This window comes from Pseudophryne corroboree, chromosome 6 (assembly GCF_028390025.1).
Source record: "Pseudophryne corroboree isolate aPseCor3 chromosome 6, aPseCor3.hap2, whole genome shotgun sequence".
Lineage (NCBI taxonomy): Eukaryota > Metazoa > Chordata > Amphibia > Anura > Myobatrachidae > Pseudophryne > Pseudophryne corroboree.
In genome coordinates, this window is record NC_086449.1 from 162508095 (window position 1) to 162534731 (window position 26637).

The window sequence follows — 26637 nt, forward strand, 5'->3', positions numbered from 1 at the left end:
GCAGCTCTTCCAGCCGCTTGGTAGGGAGCACCTCCACAGCCATGACCTCATAGTCATCCTCAGCAGCGTTCATGTCAGTAGTCGGAAGGAAGGCTCGAGACAGAGCATCAGCAACATACATTTCTTTGCCTCGCTTATATACAACATCCAGGTTGTACCGCTGCAGCTTGAGCATCATACTCTGAATACAGGAAGAAGCAGAGTTGATGGGCTTCTACGGTATGGTGATGAGAGGCTGATGGTTGGTTTCCACCGTGACAGGATGTCCATAGATGAAGTCATGGAAGCGGTTGCAGGCAAACATCAGCGCCAACAGTTCTTTCTCAATTTGTGCATACCTGGTTTCAGTGTCAGTGAGGGACCTGGAAGCAAAAGCCACCGGTCTGCGTTGTTGGAGGCACACGGCCCCTAGACCACTCTGTGAAGCGTCGGCAGCGAGGACTACCGGATCACACACATTGAAGTATTGCAGGACTGGTGGATTCATCAGCATGGTCTTTAATCGATCAACAGCAGCTGTGTGTGTGTCCAGCCAGCACCATTCTGATCCTGGTCGAGTAGCTGCCGCAAAGGTGCCGTGGTTTCACTGTATTGCGGAACAAATTTAGACAGGAAGTTGGTCATCCCCAGGAAACGTTGCAGTGCCTGTTGGTCAGCCGAGAGTGGCATTTGCTGGATCAAAGTGATTTTATTCGGGTCTGGTTTGACGCCTTGACTGGTGAGCATGTGGCCCACGTACGCCACTTCGGTGACTCTAAACTTGCATTTGTCTGGGTTGAGCTTGAGGTTCAAAGCACGGGCCCGTTCAAGTACCTGGTGCAGCCGCTGGTCGTGTTCTTCCTTGGTGCAGCCCCATACCAAGATGTCATCGACGATGACTTCACAGGGATAGCCTGCAAATAGTTGCTCCATGCAACGCTGGAAGACCTCACTGCCCGTAGTGATTCTATAGGGCATGCGAAGGAAGACATACCGCCTTATCAGGGTCATGAAGGCAGAGAGCGGGGACAAAGCTCTGTCCAAAGGGATTTGCCAGAATCTGCACTTTGCATCCAGGGTACTGAAAACTGGCACCTGGCATGTCAGCAATCACTTGCTCGATGGTGCGGAGAGGGTGATATGGACACAGCAGTGCTTTGTTCAAGTGTACTGGATCAATGCAAAGACATACAGTCCCATCTCTTTTTTGATGCGGCCACCATGGCGGACACCCACTGTGTTTCTTCCTCTATGGGGAGCAATGACACCCAATTGAGTCATTCTGTGGATCACTTTAATAATTTTGCTTTCATTGCGACCGGAACCCACCAGGGGGCACAGACAGTAGGTACAATGGAGTCATCCAGCCTCATATGGTACACAACAAGAAGCATGCCAAGTGAACTGCAATCAAATAAATCCTGAAAGTCTTTTATTTCTGGGACGGTCATCTGTATTGCGTGTACCTCAGGCCCCAATTTGAGAAGACCTAGCTTCATACTGTCAGGGAGGCCTAACAATGGTTTGGCCTTTTGATCCACAATGTGGAATAGCAAATCAGCACGGGTAAACTTTAGCTTTGTGGTATCCAGTGTGGTGATGATCTGGCCACCATAAGCTATCAAGTTGATCTTGTCTTGTGGGTTTATCTGTGCAGTTGGATCTATTTCACATAGTTGTTTGTAGGATATGACATTGCACTTTGCTCCTGAGTCTATTTTGACTATGGCCACCTTGCTCGTATGCTTTGTTTTCAGTTTGATAAATATTTCGCCCTTCTCATTCAAGTGGTCTGCACTATCACAAACTGTCATGCAAACTGATTCACACCCTGGCTCCGTTTCAAACTGGTTGATCCGCCGGGGTGAGCGGCTATAGCACGACTCAGACTGTCACTTTATGGAAGTTTGATCTTTGGAGCGGCAGCACCTTGCAAAATGATTCCATTTGCCACATGCATTACATCGTTTATCATATGCAGGGCAGCGTTGTTTGTCAGGATGGTGCTGTGCCGCGCAGTTCCCACATGTGGAGGAATGGTGCGGAACGGCCGCTATGACACACAGCTCAGCGTCCTTTCTTAGTTCCCTTGTGCCCTTTTCAGACTGCTCATAATACAGATATTTATGGCAGTTTCTAATGGGAGGCCCTTCTCCCGCAGCAGCTGTGCACGTACCTTGTCACTGCATATGCCGCATACGATTCTGTCACGGATGAGCTTCTCTGTGAGGATACCAAAATTGCACTTCTTTGCCAGCAGCTTTAGCATGGAGACGAAGGACTGTATAGTGTCATCACCTTTTTGGTTTGTGCTGTTGAAAACATGCCTGTCCATAATTACATTCTTTACTGGCATGCAGATCTCTTCAAACTTTGCAATTAGGATGTCAGTATCCTCTCTGTCTTCTCAGTCAGCATATACAAAAACATCTGATTTGTCCACAGCATCGGTGCCTGTGAGGTTCAGCAGCGTGTATACCTGGACTTTTTTGATTTGTCTGAAAGGCCTGCTATGGAGTATATCGTACGTGCCATTCACTTTTACACCTCAGCCAGTTGTCAGACACGTTTTCATCAAATATTAGCGGATCTATTCTCCTCAGACCTTGTGCCATGGCATCCCAGTTCTGACACATGTAGATGTGTAACAACAAACTCAGGACAACACTTGCAGCATCAGTGTAATACAGGTCTTTACTCAGTATGAGCCAGACACCAAGTGGAAGTAACAGGAGACAAACAGGAAGTGAGTCACCTCGGCATGACATCATCTCCCATGATGCACAGCATGCATTTACAGGGTGGGCCAAAGGCAATGAGGGGTGGAGTTTAAATCAGGGGCCATGGGTCTGTCGAAGGGGGGTTTGTTTTTGGGTGGTGTTCTGGGTACTGATACTATATACCAGTCTATACCAATATAATGTTAACTCATGAGCATACATGTTTATTTACAGAATGATTTAAAAATGGACATTTATATAGATAATGGCCTCAAGTCACTCATGCACCATTTTTGGTCTGTCATTATCAAAGAATAAAATAACCGCCTTTGTTTTAGAAAATAAATTATTGCTTTTCCTTGCATGGAAAAAAACAGAAAAAGTTGAATCTTTTCTGCAATCAAACAATTTTTCCTTTCCTGTTACAGAATGACATTGCAGGGTAGCATATTACAGCTTGCTTAATGGCTCTCGCTACTATCTGCCAGTGACATTTTCTGTTTATTCAAAACAAGGTACCACAGCAACGGCACTATAGATTATTTTCCTATAGCCGACACCCAGCTTCATATAGTTTATTTCCTGGCACTTTTTCCCACCTGTGATCTGCCAAAAATATGGAATTTTTGGAATTAAAGTTGCACACATAGAAAGTGAATTATTCTTTTTAGCTATTTACACTGAATGATTTAGTAATCTGAATATGATGTGAAAAATAAGATTTTACTCACCGGTAAATCTATTTCTCGTAGTCCGTAGTGGATGCTGGGAACTCCGAAAGGACCATGGGGAATAGCGGCTCCGCAGGAGACTGGGCACAACTAAAGAAAGCTTTTAGGTCACCTGGTGTGCACTGGCTCCTCCCACTATGACCCTCCTCCAAGCCTCAGTTAGGACACTGTGCCCGGACGAGCTGACATAATAAGGAAGGATTTTGAATCCCGGGTAAGACTCCTACCAGCCACACCAATCACACCGTATAACTCGTGATACTATACCCAGTTTAACAGTATGAAAACATCTGAGCCTCTCAACAGATAGCTCAACAATAACCCTTTAGTTAACAATAACTATGTACAAGTATTGCAGACAATCCGCACTTGGGATGGGTGCCCAGCATCCACTACGGACTACGAGAAATAGATTTACCGGTGAGTAAAATCTTATTTTCTCTGACGTCCTAGTGGATGCTGGGAACTCCGAAAGGACCATGGGGATTATACCAAAGCTCCCAAACGGGCGGGAGAGTGCGGATGACTCTGCAGCACCGAATGAGAGAACTCAAGGTCCTCCTCAGCCAGGGTATCAAATTTGTAGAATTTTGCAAACGTGTTTGCCCCTGACCAAGTAGCAGCTCGGCAAAGTTGTAAAGCCGAGACCCCTCGGGCAGCCGCCCAAGATGAGCCCACCTTCCTTGTGGAATGGGCTTTTACTGATTTAGGATGCGGCAGTCCAGCCGCAGAATGCGCCAGCTGAATTGTGCTACAAATCCAGCGAGCAATAGTCTGCTTAGAAGCAGGAGCACCCAGTTTGTTGGGTGCATACAGGATAAATAGCGAGTCAGTTTTCCTGACTCTAGCCGTCCTGGAAACATAAATTTTCAAGGCCCTGACTACGTCCAGTAACTTGGAATCCTCCAAGTCCCTAGTAGCCGCAGGCACCACAATAGGTTGGTTCAAGTGAAAAGCTGATACCACCTTAGGGAGAAACTGAGGACGAGTCCTCAATTCCGCCCTATCCATATGGAAAATCAGATAAGGGCTTTTACATGACAAAGCTGCCAATTCTGACACACGCCTGGCTGAAGCCAAGGCCAATAATATGACCACTTTCCACGTGAGATATTTTAGATCCACGGTTTTAAGTGGCTCAAACCAATGTGATTTTAAGAAACTCAACACCACGTTGAGATCCCAAGGTGCCACTGGAGGCACAAACGGGGGCTGAATATGCAGCACTCCTTTCACAAACGTCTGAACTTCAGGTAGTGAAGCTAGTTCTTACTGGAAGAAAATCGACAGAGCCGAGATCTGTACCTTAATGGAGCCTAATTTCAGGCCCATAGTCATTCCTGTTTGTAGGAAATGCAGAAATCGACCTAGTTGAAATTCCTCTGTTGGGGCCTTTTTGGCCTCACACCAAGCAACATATTTCCGCCATATGCGGTGATAATGCTTTGCAGTTACATCTTTCCTGGCTTTAATCAGCGTAGGAATGACTTCCTCCGGAATGCCCTTTTCCTTCAGGATCCGGCGTTCAACCGCCATGCCGTCAAACGCAGCCGCGGTAAGTCTTGGAACAGACAGGGCCCCTGCTGCAGCAGGTCCTGTCTGAGCGGCAGAGGCCATGGGTCCTCTGAGATCATCTCTTGAAGTTCCGGGTACCATGCTCGTCTTGGCCAATCCGGAACCACGACTATTGTTCTTACTCCTCGTTTTCTTATTATTCTCAGTACCCTTGGTATGAGAGGCAGAGGAGGGAACACATAAACTGACTGGTACACCCACGGTGTCACTAGAGCGTCCACAGCTATCGCCTGAGGGTCCCTTGACCTGGCGCAATATCTCTCTAGTTTTTTGTTTAGGCGGGACGCCATCATGTCCACCTGTGGTCGTTCCCATCGATTTACAATCAGCGTGAAGACTTCTGGATGAAGTCCCCACTCTCCCGGGTGGAGGTCGTGCCTGCTGAGAAAGTCTGCTTCCCAGTTGTCCACTCCCGGAATGAACACTGCTGACAGTGCTAGTACGTGATTTTCCGCCCATCGGAGAATCCTTGTGGCTTCTGCCATTGCCATCCTGCTTCTTGTGCCGCCCTGTCGATTTACATGGGCGACTGCCGTGATATTGTCTGACTGGATCAGTACCGGCTGGTGTAGAAGCAGGGATTTTGCCTGACTTAGGGCATTGTAAATGGCCCTTAGTTCCAGAATATTTATGTGTAGGGAACTCTCCTGACTCGACCATAGTCCTTGGAAGTTTCTTCCCTGTGTGACTGCCCCCCAGCCTCGAAGGCTGGCATCCGTGGTCACCAGGATCCAGTCCTGTATGCCGAATCTGCGGCCCTCTAGAAGATGAGCACTCTGCAGCCACCACAGCAGAGACACCCTGGTTCTTGGAGACAGGGTTATTAGGCGATGCATCTGAAGATGCGATCCGGACCATTGGTCCAACAGGTCCCACTGAAAGATTCTGGCATGGAACCTGCCGAAAGGAATTGCTTCGTAAGAAGCCACCATCTTTCCCAGGACCCGCGTGCAGTGATGCACCGATACCTGTTTTGGTTTCAGGAGGTCTCTGACTAGAGATGACAGCTCCTTGGCTTTCTCCTCCGGGAGAAACACTTTTTTCTGGACTGTATCCAGAATCATACCCAGGAACAGTAGACGTGTCGTCGGAACCAGCTGTGATTTTGGAATATTCAGAATCCAACCGTGCTGGTGTAGCACCTCCTGAGATAGTGCTACTCCCACCAATAACTGCTCCTTGGACCTCGCCTTTATTAGGAGATCGTCCAAGTACGGGATAATTAAAACTCCCTTTTTTCGAAGGAGTATCATCATTTCCGCCATTACCTTGGTAAACACCCTCGGTGCCGTGGAGAGTCTAAACGGCAGCGTCTGGAATTGGTAATGGCAATCCTGTACCACAAATCTGAGGTACTCCTGGTGAGGATAGTAAATGGGGACATGCAGGTAAGCATCCTTGATGTCCAGGGATACCATGTAATCCCCCTCGTCCAGGCTTGCAATAACCGCCCTGAGCGATTCCATCTTGAACTTGAATTTTTTTATGTATGTGTTCAAGGATTTCAAATTTAAAATGGGTCTCACCGAACCGTCCGGTTTCGGTACCACAAACAGTGTGGAATAGTAACCCCGTCCTTGTTGAAGTAGGGGCACCTTGATTATCACCTGCTGGGAATACAGCTTGTGAATTGCCGCTAGCACAGCCTCCCTGTCTGAAGGAGTAATCGGCAAGGCAGATTTTATGAACCGGTGGGGTGGAGACGCCTCGAATTCCAGTTTGTACCCTTGAGATACTATTTGCAGGATCCAGGGATCCACCTGTGAGCGAGCCCACTGATCGCTGAAATTTTTGAGGCGGCCCCCCACCGTACCTGGCTCCGCCTGTGGAGCCCCACCGTCATGCGGCGGACTTGGAAGAAGCGTGGGAGGACTTTTGCTCCTGGGAACCTGCTGTTTGTTGCAGCTTTTTTCCCCTACCTCTGCCTCTGGACAGAAAGGACCCGCCTTTTCCACGCCTGTTTTTCTGAGTCCGAAAGGACTGTACCTGATAAAACGGCGCCTTTTTAGGCTGTGAGGGAACATGGGGTAAAAATGCTGACTTCCCAGCAGTTGCTGTGGAAACTAGGTCCGAGAGACCATCCCCAAATAACTCCTCACCCTTATAAGGCAAAACTTCCATGTGCCTTTTTGAATCTGCATCCCCTGTCCACTGGCGAGTCCATAAGCCTCTCCTAGTAGAAATGGACAATGCACTTATTTTAGATGCCAGCCGGCAGATCTCCCTCTGTGCATCTCTCATGTATAAGACTGAGTCTTTTATATGCTCTATGGTTAGCAGAATAGTGTCCCTGTCTAGGGTGTCAATATTTTCTGACAGGGAATCTGACCACGCAGCGGCAGCACTGCAAATCCATGCTGACGCAATAGCTGGTCTAAGTATAATGCCTGAGTGTGTATATACAGACTTCAGGATCGCCTCCTGCTTTCTATCAGCAGGTTCCTTGAGGGCGGCCGTATCCGGAGACGGTAGTGCCACCTTTTTAGACAAACGTGTGAGCGCTTTATCCACCCTAGGGGGTGTCTCCCAACGTGACCTATCCTCTGGCGGGAAAGGGAACGCCATTAGTAACTTCTTAGAGATTACCAATCTTTTATCAGGGAAAGCCCACGCTTCTTCACACACTTCATTTAATTCTTCTGATAGGGGAAAAACTACGGGTAGTTTTTTCTCCCCAAACATAATACCCTTTTTAATGGTACCTGGGTTTATATCAGAAATTTGTAACACCTCTTTCATTGCTTCAATCATGCAACGAATGGCCTTAGTGGACATTAGACTAGACTCATCGTCGTCGACACTGGTGTCAGTATCCGTGTCGACATCCGCGTCTGCCATCTGAGGTAGCGGGCGTTTTAGAGCCCCCGATGGCCTTTGAGACGCCTGGACAGGCACGAGCTGAGAAGCCGGCTGTCCCGCATTTGGCATGTCGTCAATTTTTTTGTGTAAGGAGTCGACACGTGCACGCAATTCCTTCCATAAGTCCATCCACTCAGGTGTCTGCCCCGCAGGGGGTGACATCCCTTCTATAGGCATCTGCTCCGCCTCCACATCATTATCCTCATCAAACATGTCGACACAGCCGTACCGACACACCGCACACACACAGGGAATGCTCTAACTGAGGACAGGACCCACAAAAGCCCTTTGGGGAGACAGAGTGAGAGTATGCCAGCACACACCAGAGCGCTATATAATGCAGGGACTAACTGAATTATGTCCCCTGTAGCTGCTGTTATATATACTGTGCCTAAATTTAGTGCCCCCCCCTCTCTTTTTTACCCTTTTCTGTAGTGTAGACTGCAGGGGAGAGCCAGGGAGCTTCCTTCCAGCGGAGCTGTGAGGGAGAAATGGCGCCAGTGTGCTGAAGGAGATAGCTCCGCCCCTTTTTTGCGGACTATTCTCCCGCTTTTTTATGGATTCTGGCAGGGGTAATTATCACATATATAGCCTCTGGGGCTATATATTGTGGTATTTTTGCCAGCCAAGGTGTTTTTATTGCTGCTCAGGGCGCCCCCCCCTAGCGCCCTGCACCCTCAGTGACCGGAGTGTGAAGTGTGTATGAGGAGCAATGGCTCACAGCTGCAGTGCTGTGCGCTACCTTGGTGAAGACTGATGTCTTCTGCCGCCGATTTTCCGGACCTCTTCTAGCTTCTGGCTCTGTAAGGGGGACGGCGGCGCGGCTCCGGGACCGAACACCAAGGCCAGTTCCATGCGGTCGATCCCTCTGGAGCTAATGGTGTCCAGTAGCCTAAGAAGCCCAAGCTAGCTGCAAGCAGGTAGGTTCGCTTCTTCTCCCCTTAGTCCCTCGCTGCAGTGAGCCTGTTGCCAGCAGGTCTCACTGTAAAATAAAAAACCTAATTATATACTTTCTTTTTAGAAGCTCAGGAGAGCCCCTAGTGTGCATCCAACCTCGGCCGGGCACAAAATCTAACTGAGGCTTGGAGGAGGGTCATAGTGGGTGGAGCCAGTGCACACCAGGTGACCTAAAAGCTTTCTTTAGTTGTGCCCAGTCTCCTGCGGAGCCGCTATTCCCCATGGTCCTTTCGGTGTTCCCAGCATCCACTAGGACGTCAGAGAAAGTAAATTAAAACTATCTGTATGTGGAAATAAAAAAATAATTATTATAGTAGTGTCATAATAATAGTTTCTGGGACTGTCCCACCCGAGTGTCGCAGTGTCCCACAGTCGGGGAGGGGGCAGGGGGAAAGAGGGACAGGGGTACATTTTTTTTCTTTGCATTATGTGCTCTTTGGGGCCTAGTTTTTAAAAGTACCATCCTGTCTGACACTACAGTGCCACTCCTAGATGGGCCAGGTGTTTGTGCCGCACACTTGTGTCGCTTAGCTTAGTCATCCAGTGACCTCGTTGCACCTCTTTTTCTTCTTTGCTTTATGTGCTCTTTGGGGCATAGTTTTTCAAAGTGCCATCCTGCCTGCCACTGCAGTGCCACTCCTAGATGGGCCAGGTGTTTCTGCTGCCCACTTGGGTTGCTTGCCAAAGTCATCCAGCTACCTCATTGCACCTCTTTTTCTTCTTTGCATTATGTGCTCTTTGGGGCCTAGTTTTTAAAAGGGCCATTCTGTCTGCCACTGCAGTGCCACTGCTAGATAGGCCCGGTGTTTGTGCCACCCACTTGGATCGCTTAGCTTAGTCATCCAGCGACCTCAGTGCAACCTTTTGGCCTAAAAACAATGGGGGTAATTCCAAGTTGATCGCAGCAGGAAATTTTTTAGCAGTTGGGCAAAACCATGTGCACTGCAGGGGAGGCAGATATAACATGTGCAGAAAGAGTTAGATTTGGGTTGGTTATTTTATTTCTGTGCAGGGTAAATACTGGCTGCTTTATTTTTACACTGCAAATTAGATTGCAGATTGAACACACCACACCCAAATCTAACTCTCTCTGCACATGTTATATCTGCCTCCCCTGCAGTGCACATGGTTTTGCCCAACTGCTAAAAAAATTCCTGCTGCGATCAACTTGGAATTACCCCCATAATTGTGAGGTGGGAGGTGTTCAGAATAGACTGGAAATGAGTGGAAATTAATGTTATTGAGGTTAATAATACCGTAGGATCAAAATTACCCCCAAATTCTGTGATTTTAGCTGTTTTTATGTTTTTTTCATCTCCTCTGGGATGACAATCAACTCCCAGCAGCAACAACAGCAGCAGCAGCAGCAGGAGGAAGTGGTTCTTGATCTTTCCCTATTTTATCCTCCAAATTTTTGTTCTCCATTATTTTTCTGGATTTATATAACAAAATACAGCACAGGAGAGTGTACCTCTACACCACACACGGCAAACCCTGTAAAAATTGTTTGGATTACATATTAATAACTAGAGATAAGCGGGTTCGGTTCTCCGAGAACCGAACCCCCCCGAACTCCACATGTTTTACACCGTTCCGAGCCAGGCTCGGTTGTTCCCGCCTGACTCAGAAAACCCGAATGAGGCAAAACGTCATCATCCCACTGTCGGATTCTCGCGAGATTCGGATTCCATATAAAGAGCCGCGCGTCGCCGCCATTTTCACTCGTGCATTGTAGAGGGTACAGAGAGGACGTGGCTACGTTCTCTCAGCGGCAAATCTCAATATCAGTGCTCAGTATCAGTGCTTATTACTGCTCAGTAATACTAGTACAGTGTGTCTCTTGTGCTGCATCTTGCTGCTGTAGGGTGCTCTGGTAGTAGTGTCCTGCGACTGTGTATTGTTCATCATCATTCCAGTCACAGTGGTATCTGGGGGGTGACAATTCCAGAGTGCTTTTGTGCTGCTCAGTAATACTAGTACAGTGTCTTGTGCTGCATCGTGCTGCTCAGTGTCAGTTCTCTGTAGTATCATCAGTGCTCAGTATCATCAGTGCTCAGTATCGTCAGTGCTCAGTATCAGTGCTCAGTATCATCAGTGCTCAGTATCATCAGTGCTCAGTATCAGCAGTGCTCAGTATCAGTGCTCAGTATCATCAGTGCTCAGTATCATCAGTGCTCAGTATCAGTGCTCAGTATCATCAGTGCTCAGTATCATCAGTGCTCAGTATCATCAGTGCTCAGTATCATCAGTGCTCAGTATCAACAGTGCTCAGTATCAGTGCTCAGTATCATCAGTGCTCAGTATCATCAGTGCTCAGTATCAGTGCTCAGTATCATCAGTACTCAGTATCAGTGCTCAGTATCATCAGTGCTCAGTATCATCAGTGCTCAGTATCAGTGCTCAGTATCAGTGCTCAGTATCATCAGTGCTCAGTATGAGTGCTCAGTATCATCAGTGCTCAGTATCAGTGCTCAGTATCATCAGTGCTCAGTATCATCAGTGCTCAGTGTCTTGTGGTGCTCAGTAATACTACATTACTAATACTAGTACAGTGTCTTGTGCTGCATCTTGCTGCTGTAGGGTGCTGTGGTAGTGTCCTGTCACTGTGAATAGGTCATCATCATTCCAGTCACATTGGTATCTGGTATCTATCTAGTGGTATCTAATTCCAGACATTACTGCCATCTAATTCCAGATATATTACTGCCATATAATTCCACACATTAAAAAATGGAGAACAAAAATTGGAGGGTAAAATAGGGAAAGATCAAGATCCACTTCCACCTAGTGCTGAAGCTGCTGCCACTAGTCATGGCAGAGACGATGAAATGCCATCAACGTCGTCTGCCAAGGCCGATGCCCAATGTCATAGTAAAGAGCATGTAAAATCCAAAAAGCAAAAGTTCAGTAAAATGACCCAAAAATCTAAATTAAAATCGTCTGAGGAGAAGCGTAAACTTGCCAATATGCCATTTACGACAAGGAGTGGCAAGGAACGGCTAAGGCCCTCTCCTATGTTCCTCATGACTATTGGTTCAGCTTCACATGACGATGGAAGCACTCATCCTCCAGCTAGAAAAATGAAAAGAGTTAAGCTGGCAAAAGCACAGCAAAGAACTGTGCGTTCTTCTAAATCACAAATCCCCAAAGGATAGTCCAATTGTGTCGGTTGCGATGCCTGACCTTCCCAACACTGGACGGGAAGAGGTGGCGCCTTCCATCATTTGCTCGCCCCCTGCAAGTGCTGGAAGGAGCACCCACAGTCCAGTTCCTGATATTCAAATTGAAGATGTCACTGTTGAAGTACACCAGGATGAGGATATGGGTGTTGGCGCTGAGGAGGAAATTGACGAGGAGGATTCTGATGGTGAGGTGGTTTGTTTAAGTCAGGTACCCGGGGAGACACCTGTTGTCCGTGGGATGAATAAGGCCATTGACATGCCTGGTCAAAATACAAAAAAAATCACCTCTTCGGTGTGGAATTATTTAAACAGAAATGCGGAAAACAGGTGTCAAGCCGTGTGTTGCCTTTGTCAAGCTGTAATAAGTAGGGGTAAGGACGTTAACCACCTAGGAACATCCTCCCTTATACATCACCTGGAGCGCATTCATCAGAAGTCATTGACAAGTTCAAAAACTTTGGGTGACAGCAGAAGCAGTACACTGACAACTAAATCCCTTCCTCTTGTACCCAAGCTCCTGCAAACCACACCACCAACTCCCTCAGTGTCAATTTCCTCCTTAGACAGGAACGCCAATAGTCCTGCAGGCCATGTCACTGGCAAGTCTGACGAGTCCACTCCTAACTGGGATTCCCCCCATGGATCCTTGAGTGGAAAGACTACTGCTGCTGTTGCTGCTGCTGGCGCTGCTGTTGTTGCTGCTGGTAGTCAATCGTCATATCAGAGGGGAAGTCGGAAGACCACTTGTACTACTTCCAGTAAGCAATTGACTGTCCAACAATCCTTTGCAAGGAAGATGAAATATCACAGCAGTCATCCCGTGCGTCCGGTATCCACTGTTAGTTCACAGGGACTTAGAGAATTGCTTGAGGTACTGTGTCCCCGGTACCAAATCCCATCTAGGTTCCACTTCTCTAGGCAGGTCGATACCGAGAATGTACACAGACGTCAGAAAAAGTGTCCTCAGTGTCCTAAAAAATGCAGTTGTACCCACTATCCACTTAACCACGGACATGTGGACAAGTGGAGCAGGGCAGACTAAGGACTACTTGACTGTGACAGCCCACTGGGTAGATGTATTGCCTCCCGCAGCAACAACAGCAGCAGCGGCACCAGTAGCAGCATCTCGCAAACGCCAACTCGTTCCTAGGCAGGTTATGCTTTGTATCACCGCTTTCCATAAGAGGCACACAGCTGACAACCTCTTACGGAAAGTGAGGAACATCATCGCAGATTGGCTTACCCCAATTGGACTCTCCTGGGGATTTGTGATATCGGACAACGCCACCAATATTGTGCAAATTCTAGCACGTCCCATGTTTTGCACATACAATTAATTTGATGGTGCAGAATTTTTTTTTAAAACGTCAGGGGCATGCAAGAGATGCTGTCGGTGGCTCGAATAATTGCGAGCCATTTTCGGCATTCAGCCACCGCGTGCCGAAGACTGGAGCGCCATCAAACTCTCATGAACATGCCCTGCCATCAGCTGAAGCAAGAGGTGGTAACGAGGAGGAATTCAACACTCTATATGCTTCAGAGGATGGAGGAGCAGCAAAAGGCCATTCATGCCTATACATCTGCCTACGATATAGGCAAAGGAGGGGGAATGCACCTGACTCAAGCACAGTGGAGAATGATTTCCATGTTGTGCAAGGTTCTCCAACCCTTTGAACTTGCCACACGTGAAGTCAGACACTGCCAGCCTAAGTCAGGTCATCCCCCTCATCAGGCTTTTGCAGAAGCAGCTGGAGAGATTGAAGGAGGAGCTAAAACGGAGCGATTCCGCTAGGCATGTGGGATTTGTGGATGGAGCCCTTCATTCGCTTAACCAGGATTCACGGGTGGTCAATCTGTTGAAATCAGAGCACTACATTTTGTCCACCGTGCTCGATCCTAGGTTTAAAGCCTACGTTGTATCTTTCTTTCCGGCAGACACAAGTCTGCAGATGTTCAAAGACCTTCTGGTGAGACAATTGTCAAGTCAAGCGGAACGTAATCCGCCAACAGCTCCTCCTTCATTTTCTACCACCACAGGAGCTGACAGGAAAAGGATAAAATTTCCAAAACCACCCACTGGCGGTGATGCAGGGCAGTCAGGAGCAAGTGCTGACATCTGGTCCGGACTGAAGGACCTGCCAACGATTTCTGACATGTCGTCTACTGTCACTGCATATGATTCTGTCACCATTGAAAGAATGGTGGAGGATTATATGAGTGACAGCATCACTGTAGGCATGTCAGACAGTCCGTACGTATACTGGCAGGAAAAAGAGGCAATTTGGAGGCCCTTGCACAAACTGGCTTTATTTTACCTAAGTTACACCCGCCTCCAGTGTGTACTCCGAAAGAGTGTTTAGTGCAGCCGGTCACCTTGTCAGCTATCGGTGTAGGAGGTTACTTCCAGAAAATGTGGAGAAGATGATGTTCATCAAAATTAATTATAAATACTTCCGTGGAGACATTTACCAGCAATTGCCTCCAGAAAGTACACAGGGACCTGTGATGGTGGATTCCAGTGGGGACGAATTAATACTCTGTGAGGAGGAGGAGGTACACAGTGAAAGGGGTGAGTAATCGGAGGATGAGGATGAGATGGACATCTTGCATCTGTAGAGCCAGTTTGTGCAAGGAGAGATTGATTGCTTCTTTTTTGGCCCAAACCAACCAGTAATTTCAGCCACAGTCGTGTGGCAGACCCTGTCGATGAAATGGTGGGTTTGTTAAAGTGTGCATGTCCTGTTTATACAACATAAGGGTGGGGGGGAGGGACCAAGGACAATTCCCACTTGCACCTCTTTTTTTATTTATGTTTGCATCATGTGCTGTTTGGGGACTATTTTTTTAAGTGCCATCCTGTCTGACACTGCAGTGCCACTCCTAGATGGGCCAGGTGTTTGTGCCGCCCACTTGGGTCGCTTAGCTTAGTCATCCAGCGACCTCGGTGCAAATTTTAGGACTAAAAATAATATTGTGAGGTTTGAGGTGTTCAGAATAGACTGGAAATGAGCGGAAATTATGGTTATTGAGGTTACTAATAATATAAGATCAAAATTACCCCCAAATTCTATGATTTAAGCTGTTTTTGAGTTTTGTTTTTTTTTAAAACACCCAAATCCAAAATGCATCCGAATCCAACAAAAATTTGAAAGGGTGGTTTTGCCAAAACGCGTCCGAATCCAAAACACGACCGCGGAACCGAATCCAAAACACAAAACACGAAAAATGCCCGCTGCACATCTCTATTAATAACCCCTTTATTTGGAGTAAATAATATACAGCACAGGACAGCACCACTGAACTTATATGGCAGCACCACTGGACTGGACTTATACGGCAGTACCACTGGACTGGACAGTCATTTAATGTGTGGGCATTGTGCTGCATTGTGGGCTCTTTACGAAGGATGCCTAAACCATTGTTGAGGTTGTCTCTTCAGTAGCACTTTTTGGATGACTACTCCGTGACTTGTCAGCCACAGTCCCAGTTTCTCTGAATTTGAAAATTAGGCACCTGACAGTATTATGTGAAATTGGAGGTCTTTCTGGGTGCTGGTTGTTAAAATCTGCAGCTATGACACGGAAACTTCGTTCTCCAGACATCAAAATTACCTCAATTTTCTCCTCTTTTGTCAAAGCCATCTTCAGTTACCTGCAACAAAAAAAGTGTTGTAACTTTTGAACCATAACTGCTATTTCAAATCTGTTTGCAACAATAAACTTTTCAGCAAACTCTGATGTTGTTTGACATGTTACAAGACCCCCTTACTATTTGAAAAAACTGACTTAGATTCAAGATGGCCATTTTCAAGATGGCGCCCATGTTCGGTACATACTCTAAAAGATAGCCCACCTCACCCATACTTTACTGGTGAATTCAGTTTTCCCATTTCCTGCACAGTTTTTGAAACAAAAGGGTGTACTGCAACTTTTGAATCACTCTGTATATTAGGTGTTTTACTTATAAGCCCCTTTACTGTAAGTCTAGAGGGAGTTGCATCACTAAAGCGAAGTGTGAAGTTTTTCTAAAACCAGTATCTTCATACAAAGACAAGGTTGCAGATGCACAATTCAAACACTACCAATTTATTCATAGTAATCATTGCAATAAAATTTAGCATTTTGAGCAAGGTTCTTTGCATAGTTATGGCCATAAATAACGGCTTGCCCACCGCGTCCAGGTGACCTCGTTAATCGGGCAAGTCCCTAACATATTGGGGGGTACAAATCTAGGGCCTAGGACACCCCAAACCCAAGCAGCTGAGTGACCCCAGGACAACACTAGAGTGCAAAAATATATAGTGAAAAAAGTGAAGATAGGTTAGTGAGAGAGGCTGCTGAACAACAGCAGTGGTAAATCAGTGAGAGATGATGAGGTGAGAAATAAAGTAGTGAGAGGTAAAGTAGTGAGAAGTGAAGGTGGGAAATAAGTTACACTGAAACTATACACAATAGGGATAAAAGAAAATATGAAAATGTGTTAACCTGTGTTGCTCCTGAGGTCAAACAGCTACAGCAGTCCAGGGGGACCCACGCCCCAGAAATCCACCCCCCACCTGACAATCTAATATATATTTGTGCAGGACTTACCTTGTTTTGCATGCAGTCTAATGGCCCGCACTATTGAACAGCCGATATATCACAGGTCCGTCAGTCAGTGTGTACGGGTAATATGTCTGTGAATCACATCGTTCACAGATATATCATGTCGGCCCTACAGCACAGCCAACGGCCAGTATATCTACCGATATATTGGCGCATCGCTGTGCATGTACGGGCGATCAGCCAACCGTACACATGCTGCGGCAGTGATTGACAGCTGAACTGGGCAGGCATGTATACACGCCCGCCCAGTTCATGACATCAGTCCCTGACGGATCGGGCAGTGTGAATGCTCAACACTGCCCAATCCGTCCATAGATATATCTGCAGATCATTTGATCTGCAGATATAGCTATCAGTGTGTACCCACCCAAGAAATGTCAGGAACCTAATTAAAACCAATATATAGGACAGGTGGGTGTGGGTGCTAACACCAAGCAGAAGGGGTCTCTGGCCTTCTATTGTTTATGTAAATACACAGAATTAGGTGTACAGGGGAGGGGTCCTGGGGTGCACACCGGTAATGAGAGGTGCGACCCTGCGGAGACATTTCAGTACTGCATACAAAGATAAGGTTGCAGGTGCACAACTGAAACACTACCAACAGGACCCCTCCCCTGTAAAACCAGTATCTTCTCATGTATATGAAGGAAAAACCTTAATTTCTGATCGCAATTTTTATTACAATTGGCTGAAAGAGACTACAGACCCGGAAGCGGCAGGCGGTGTTGGACTGGGGCATGAAGGCCTACCGGGGGAATGCTGTTGTAGGGGCCTATGCTTAAGGTTGTGGTCAGGCTCCAGTGGGAGCGTGGCCAGCCACCACAGAGGTTTGGCTAACCATTACAGAGTACATGTTTTGTGCCCCTTGGTAAATGTATAATAAATCAAATTCTTGTGAAGTATAATGTAACATAAGTATAATGCACAATTCAAGTGCACTAGGATAGAGTTTGGAACCTGATCCTCAGAAGAGGAGGAGGGCCCACAGGCAGTGGGGCCCACCAGTGGTTTCCCCTGTTCCCCTGTGGGCCAGTCCGACCCTGGTGGCAGGATACTATCCAAATCTTGGATGACTATTGAGCCCCCTTTATCCGCTTGGTGAATAACTACTAACAGACAGTAGGTTTTTCAAAGCCATATGTTCTTCCTTGGATAAATTATCATGCTTAGGTTTAAATCTGTTTGGTTTTGTATTTACAGATTGATCAGATAGATGGGTATAAGTATTAAGTGATGCGCTGCTGCTGTCAGGGATAAATGTACATTTAGCCAGCTGTGAAGGTAACTCCTTTATTTCATTGCTTGGTTCTTTATCAGCAAATAATTCTTTCATTTGCTGTTCCTATTTAACTTAAACAGTTCTATCTTCCACCGGAGCGGATTCATTTCACAGTTGGTACAAAGCTCAATCCTTTATGCACAATGTTGATTTCATCTTGAGATAGTTGGCGGTTAGAGAGATTCAATATTATCTCCTGCGCTGTATCAGAGGTTTCTTTGATCCCCGTCTGTTGGTGCATATTCTGCCGACCCCTACATGTGCGTTGTATGTTGGGCTTAACCTTTGTGCCTCTGTATGCAAGCCTAAAGGGTATTTCAGTGTGCTTATTGATGGTATAGCTGTTTGATTTTAATATTAATTGGTGAAAAAGATCCGCTTCAATAGTGGATGCAGCTGGAAGTTAAATAGGTGGTCACCTACACCCAACAAAGATGTAATTGTAAGTACAGTAACTCTGTACAACCTTTTAGGGTAGAGATCAGAATAATAAAGTAAAGAGAAAAATCCATGTCCTCTCAATAAATGTCCACAATCAGTCCAGATTGTTCCACAAAGATGATCAATCATACTCTGCTGTTCTAATGCCATCCACCTCCACCTTCATACTATATTCCTGGTCATCTTAAACTCCCAGATTAGCTCAAACCATAATGTACATAAAAAGAGGGAGAAAGGGATTTGCAATAGTGAAATACCATTTATTATTCCAAATAGGTGTTTCAAAAAGACAAAAAAAAACTAAATGTACATAGAATCATATTAAGAACAATCCACCATTACACAGATAGGGTAGCATATCAGATTGTATGGGTGTACATAGGCACACCTTTATTCATATGTCAGTGTCAAAGCACCTCCCAGGATCACGAGTCTGACGCATTGTCCTTGTATAAAATTGTCCCACCGGATGTCAACAAGCAACTGGCGGTCTCATTGTCAATCCACCCGGATGTAAAGGGGTATTCAATGGGGGGGATTCAAATGTTTGAAAAGTCGTTGGGTTTATGTTTTTTTCCTTTCTATTAGATAGAAAAAAACAGACTCTCAACTGACTTTTTAAACAATTGAATCTCCCCCTATGAGTTTATTGATGGTGTAGCTGTTTGATTGTCACTATCACTATAACTGTTGACAGAATAGCCCAATGAATCAATGCTATAGGCACATTTGTCTATCTAAGTCACAATTAGCAAGGAATACACCCAATCACCCAACTCCATGCAGACCCTGCCAACCTGGGCAGCAGATTCATGTGCTTACCCTCAACAATGAGTGCTGTACATAAGCAGCGCCCTTTCTCTGTTAGTACCTAATGGTACAGCATACTGACACCTTTATTCCGGAGACAGAAAATTATACCTCAGGGCTATTTTTCATCCAGAACGCCATTCCTGAAGGTGTTCTGAAAAATGACGTCACCAAGAACGGCGTTCCAGATTGTCCTGGCCACCGGCAATTCTTTTTCTCTTTGAGAGGGTGGGTGTGGGAGCAAGGAAGCATAACAATAGCCCCCGCAGCGCACTGGGAGCTTTGGGGCACTTCTGCTGGTAGCAGTTTTAAAAAAACTCTAAAAATGGTCGCCACCTAGGAGGAGAAAAACACTAGAAGTCAAGTAGGACCTCAGCAGTGGCTATTTTTAGAGGAGTTTTTTAAACCGCTACCGGCAGAAGCGCCCCCGCAGCCCCAGTGCTTTAAAACAAGGGATGTGGGTGCTATTGTTCTACTTACTTATGCCCGCACCCGCCCTCACCACTGGCAATGCATATGAAACCCCTGGCAACGAGCAGGAGACCACTGACAGCGAACATGGGACCACTGACAGCGAACATGAGACCCCTGGCAATGAGCAGAAACCCCTGGCAATGAACATGAGACCCTTGACACAAGCATGAAACCCCTGATACAAGCATGAAACCCCTGGCAACGAGCATGTGACTCCTGGCAATGAGCAGGAAACCATAGTCAGCGAGCATAGAACCAAGAGTATGAAACCCTGATAACAATCATGAAACCCTTGGCAATGAGTATGAGACCCCTAGCAAGCAGACAATTTAAAGGTAATTAGAAATCTTAAGGTGAGATATTGACTTAGTGACGATTTTGTTTTTGCAATTTCCCTTGAACCCCTCGGAGCGCAGAACCACCGATTTTGACTAGAGATGTGCATCGGAAATTTTTGGGTTTTGTGTTTTGGTTTTGGATTCGGCTCCGCGGCCGTGTTTTGGATTCGGACGCGTTTTGGCAAAACCTCGCTGAAAATTTTTTGTCGGATTCGGGTGTGTTTTGGATTCGGGTGTTTTTTTTTCAAAAACCCTCAAAAACAGCTTAAATTATAGAATTTGGGGGTAATTTTGATCCTATAGTATTATTAACCAAAATAACCATAATTTCCACTCATTTCCAGTCTATTCTGAACACCTCACACCTCACAATACTATTTTTAGTCCTAAAATTTGCACAGAGGTCACTGGATGACTAAGCTAAGCGACCCAAGAGGGCGGCACAAACACCTGGCCCATCTAGGAGTGGCACTGCAGTGTCAGACAGGATGGCACTTAAAAAAATTGGCCCCAAACAGCACATGATGCAAAGAAAAGAGAAAAAGAGGTGCACTGTGGTTGCTGGACGGCTAAGCTAAGCGACACAAACACCTCAATATCACAGGAATTATTCGTTCTAATCAATAGTATTATTGGTCCAAATCACTGGAAGAAAATGACAAAATCACAGGAATTATTAGTTCTAATCAATGGTATTATTGGTCCAAATCACTGGAAGAAAATGACAAAATCACAGGAATTATTCGTTCTAATCAATGGTATTATTGGTCCAAATCACTGGAAGAAAATGACAAAATCACATGAATTATTCATTCTAATCAATGGTATTATTGGTCCAAATCACTGGAAGAAAATGACAAAATCACTGGAATTATTTGGCAAGATCACTGTAATTACTAATGAATTATAAATCACTGATATTAATTGGTAAAATCTCACTATCGCCTGCCTTGTGAAGTGGAATCTAGATGGGATTTTGTACCGGGGACACAATAACTTCATCAATTGTCTAAATCCCAATGCACTAATGGCAGAAAACGGGCGCACGTCTAACAGCGCACTGATTATACTGAGAACTGATTATACTGATCTATCACTGATTATACTGAGCACTGATGATACTACGGAGAACTGACACTGAGCAGCGAGAACAGCACTGGACTATTGTACTGTAGTATACTGGTCACCACAATGCTGCACTATACTACTATATACTGCTCACAACAAATGCAGCACATATATGGATACTTGAAGTGACACGGAGCTGCAAGATACAGCAATGGCCTACTGTACTGTACAACTATATACTGTTGGTCACCAAAATGCTGCACTGTACTACTATATGTACTGCTCACAAAAATGCAGCACAGATATGGAATGGATACTTGCAGTGACACAGAGCTGCAAGATACAGCAATGGCCTACTGTACAACTATATACTGTTGGTCACCAAAATGCTGCACTGTACTACTATATATACTGCTCACAAAAATGCAGCACAGATATGGAATGGATACTTGCAGTGACACAGAGCTGCAAGATACAGCAATGGCCTACTGTACTGTACAACTATATACTGTTGGTCACCAAAATGCTGCACTGTACTACTATATATACTGCTCACAAAAATGCAGCACAGATATGGAATGGATACTTGTAGTGACACGGAGCTGCAAGATACAGCAATGGCCTACTGTACTGTACAACTATATACTGTTGGTCACCAAAATGCTGCACTGTACTACTATATATACTGCTCACAAAAATGCAGCACAGATATGGAATGGACACTTGCAGTGACATGGAGCTGCAAGATACAGCAATGGCCTACTGTACTGTACAACTATATACTGTTGGTCACCAAAATGCTGCACTGTACTACTATATATACTGCTCACAAAAATGCAGCACAGATATGAAATGGATACTTGCAGTGACACAGAGCTGCAAGATACAGCAATGGCCTACTGTACTGTACAACTATATACTGTTGGTCACCAAAATGCTGCACTGTACTACTATATATACTGCTCACAAAAATGCAGCACAGATATGGAATGGATTCTTGCAGTGACACAGAGCTGCAAGATACAGCAATGGTCTACTCTACTGTACAACTATATACTGTTAGTCACCAAAATGCTGCACTGTACTACTATATATACTGCTCACAAAAATTCAGCACAGATATGGAATGGATACTTGCAGTGACACAGAGCTGCAAGATACAGCAATGGTCTACTGTACTGTACAACTATATACTGTTAGTCACCAAAATGCTGCACTGTACTACTATATATACTGCTCACAAAAATGCAGCACAGATATGAAATGGATACTTGCAGTGACACAGAGCTGCAAGATGCAGCAATGGCCTACTGTACAACTATATACTGTTGGTCACCAAAATGCTGCACTGTACTACTATATATACTGCTCACAAAAATGCAGCACAGATATGGAATGGATACTTGCAGTGACACAGAGCTGCAAGATACAGCAATGGTCTACTCTACTGTACAACTATATACTGTTAGTCACCAAAATGCTGCACTGTACTACTATATATACTGCTCACAAAAATTCAGCACAGATATGGAATGGATACTTGCAGTGACACAGAGCTGCAAGATACAGCAATGGTCTACTGTACTGTACAACTATATACTGTTAGTCACCAAAATGCTGCACTGTACTACTATATATACTGCTCACAAAAATGCAGCACAGATATGAAATGGATACTTGCAGTGACACAGAGCTGCAAGATGCAGCAATGGCCTACTGTACAACTATATACTGTTGGTCACCAAAATGCTGCACTGTACTACTATATATACTGCTCACAAAAATGCAGCACAGATATGGAATGGATACTTGCAGCACACTGAGCACAGATATGGAGCTTTTCAGGTAGAGAACGTAACCACGTCCTCTCCAATCAATCTCCAATGCACGAGTGAAAATGGCGGCGACGCTCAGCTCTTTATATAGAATACGAATCACGTGAGAATCCGACAGCGGGATGATGACGTTCGGCCGCGTTCGGGTTAACCGAGCAAGGCGGGAAGATCCGAGGCTGCCTCGGATCCGTGTAAAATAGGTGAAGTTTGGGGGGGTTTGGATCTTGACAAACCGAACCCGCTCATCTCTAATTTTGACTATCTTTACTTGCGATTTTGACTATGCTTGCGATTTCCTCCTACTCCACTACCTCTCCTCTTGATCCTATACCCTCACAGGTCAGTAAAACTTTGTCTCCTGTGCTTATCCCAACCTTAACTAAAATCTGTAATCTCTCTCTCTCTCTCTCTCTCTACTGGTATCTTTCCCTCTCTGTTTAAACATGCAGTCATTACTCCCATTCTAAAAAAACACAACTCTGACCCAAACACACTCTCTAACTACTGTCCCATTTCTCAGCTACCCAGTCCCTCCAAGCTACTTGAGAGACTTGCCTACACTCGCCTTACAATCTTTCTTAACTCCCACAACTTATTGGACCCACTTCAGTCAGGCTTTCGTGCCCAACACTCCACAGAGACGGCACTGACCAAAGTAGTGAATGATCTAGTCACTGCTAGATCAAAAGGCCATTACACACTACTTATTCTTCTAGATCTCTCTGCTGCTTTTGACACTGTTGACCACTCTCTTCTCATACAAACACTACAATCCCTAGGTCTTCAGGACACAGCCCTTACTTGGTTCTAATCCTACCTATCTAATTGCTCTTTCAGTGTTCACTTCTCTGATTCTACTTCCTCTTCTCTACCTCTATCAGTTGGAGTACCGCAAGGCTCAGTCTTAGGTCCTCTGCTTTTCTCAATCTATACCTCCTCTCTTGGTAAACTAATCAGCTCCTTCGGATTTCAGTATCATTTGTACACTGATGATACTCAAATCTACCTATCCTCCTGTCGAAGTCAAAAATATTACATAAAAAGAACATACAAACTACACACATATAAGTCGCTATACTTGCAAATACACGCAGCAAGCACAGCAATATATGGTAACACACGCATTTACACGGACATGCCACAGAGATGGATTCAACACTTATTTCATGCAGTACATAATTATAATAATATCAAGCGCCAGACATCATGATGATTTCAAATTATCTAATGAAGTAATGTCATGTATGTGTATTATTTGAACGAAACAAGATAGACCGGTCATATTTACTATTAAAGCAACCAGATTAATGTTTAGATTCATTTGACACTTGTTATAAAGATGTAAGACATTGCAACAAATAATTATGATTAACTGTATGTAAGCTAAAATCACTTTTATTAGAACAATAGATATTCCAAACAGGTAGTGGACAGGAAGCTCAGGCCAGCCCCTTTGGGCATCCCCAAGGCTGAACCTGTTCAGCATATATAAAGAGACTAGTGACTCATCATGAATGAGTGAGTCCCCTCCGCAAGAAACTAGATAACACATTGCTGACCACACAGGAAGTTAGTTGCTTTTTGGTACCAGAGGATGAAGGAGTTGCTGGCAGACCAGTTCCTGCATTTATTTACAGAGAGAGAGTGATATGGAAAGATGAATTTATATAATTTAAGGATAATGGTATTGTATGCTGGCCTGTAACTGTATGTAACTGTAACTGTATGTAACTGTGACTGTAACTGTATGTTTTAACTGCTTACTGTGTGAGTTGTAACCATGTAACTATAGGTATACTGTACTTTGTAATATATCGAATCCATATCCTTTTAATAACAGATATATACATCAATGAGCTTTGGAACTCAGATAATGTGTGGGTGTATTGTTTTCTCTTATGGGATGCAGTGTTTTGCGATGTACAGCGCACTTTTATCGTATATGGTAATAAGATGCGCCTGGCGTCTGCAATATATATTAGAGCGGGCATTTTAAATATTTGTGAGAAAGCAATTTGGCATTCTCAGATGAGGGCTGTTACGGGATATCAGGGTCTTAATGATGCACTGTACATTACAAACGCAGCTGTAATCGACCGGCTCCAATGGACGCATCGCGACGCTGATGAAAATAACATCCACGTGTATTGTGATATCAGTAAGCCAATGATATGAAATTTCAAGGGACAATGCGTTTCTTATAATATTTAAGATGCTAAAATTTATTTTTATTGTTGCAAAACAAAGTTCAAATAAGTCATATTGTGTTTGATTCAGATTGGATTGTTTATCTGTTAAGTAGGGTTAAAAGTTAATTTAAAAGTTGCTGCATAGCCTTGATATAGTTTTTTTTTTAACTCAGGACTAAAATAACTTCTGGTGCTTGTATAATGTGTGATTTCTTTGTGACAAAGGAAGCCGCATGGTCTGTCCTCCATTTTGGGCTAGCCACATGGCCTGTCCACCATTTTGTGTAAACCTCATGGATGTGGAAGGGGGAGGAGCAGTTGCCATTTTAGGAAGGTCATTTTCTAAATAGCTGATTTTCATTCTGCTCAGAACAATCAGCTTTCCTTGGTCACATCAAACACCATTTATGAGTTACCAATGCATTTATTTAACCCATGCCATAGTCAAATACAAATAGATTCAATTGGGCCTAGTGAGAGTAAATGGTAAGATAAATGCTTGGCTTGGGGTAAAAAAAATTGCATATAGATAGAAAAATGAAAGAAAGGGTTTTGGGGTTTTTTTTTTCTCTTTTTCCTTCCAAGACTTGTAGAATCTGCTTGCTATAGGATAGCCATTGAAATGCAAATTAACCTGTGTAACCGCTTTTTTTTTTTAGCAGTGGAAAAGCAAATAGCTTTGATATGCAAATAAGAGGTAAGGTGTCTCATAGGAGACCTGTAAATGGTACATATATATAATATTATTATAATTATGTGTATATTTATATCAGTGTATGTTCTGCAAGATAGCTATCCAATCTGAATCATATCATTTAAATTATTGATTATTGCTAGAGTCATTATAGATCTGTGTGAAATAGGATACATTTGTTGCTATATAGGTAAATTTGAAATAACAGTATTTTAAGGAAGTAAGTGTAAAGACACAAACGCAGGTCTGCATAAAAGTTTATTCAGAACAAGTTGTATCTAGTGGGCAACAGTAATTAGTATTGTTCACATTTATACTTAGAGCTGTGTGATTTGTTTTATTGCGGACGCAAGGTTTTGTACACGTGTCTCGGACAAAATAAAGGACTGCGCACGCAGCGTAAGAGACACGCACGGTCGCGTGTGTACGCAAAGTGCGTAAGAATGCGGGCGCTAAGTACAAATTACACAATAGTGTCATTTAGTTCAAAGGTGGGATAGTAGACATTTAATACAATAGCACATAACTATCAGATTTCAAAAGCAGGTTACTCTAAATTTAGTTTGAAAACTGTATTGCCTCTGGGGTAAAGCTGCTTATCTGAATGAATTGAAATTTTCTGTACAGAAAAAGCCAAAGTGTATTTGTGTGAGCGAACGTAAGAGTGAGTGGATATTGAACCCAGGGAATTCAGGATCCCGTAGTGTGGTACATCAAGTAAGTGGAGGCTTGGTGGCGTGAGGCGGCTAACTCATGTTAATATAGATTGAAATACGCAAATCGTGAGGAGATTTGCAGAGGAGCATAATAGGGAATTGTGCATTGTGTAGTATTGAAGTAAAAAGCTTGTTTGTTACGCTCCGAGCTGAGGGTCACAGTTTGTACATTGATCCGTGGTTGTA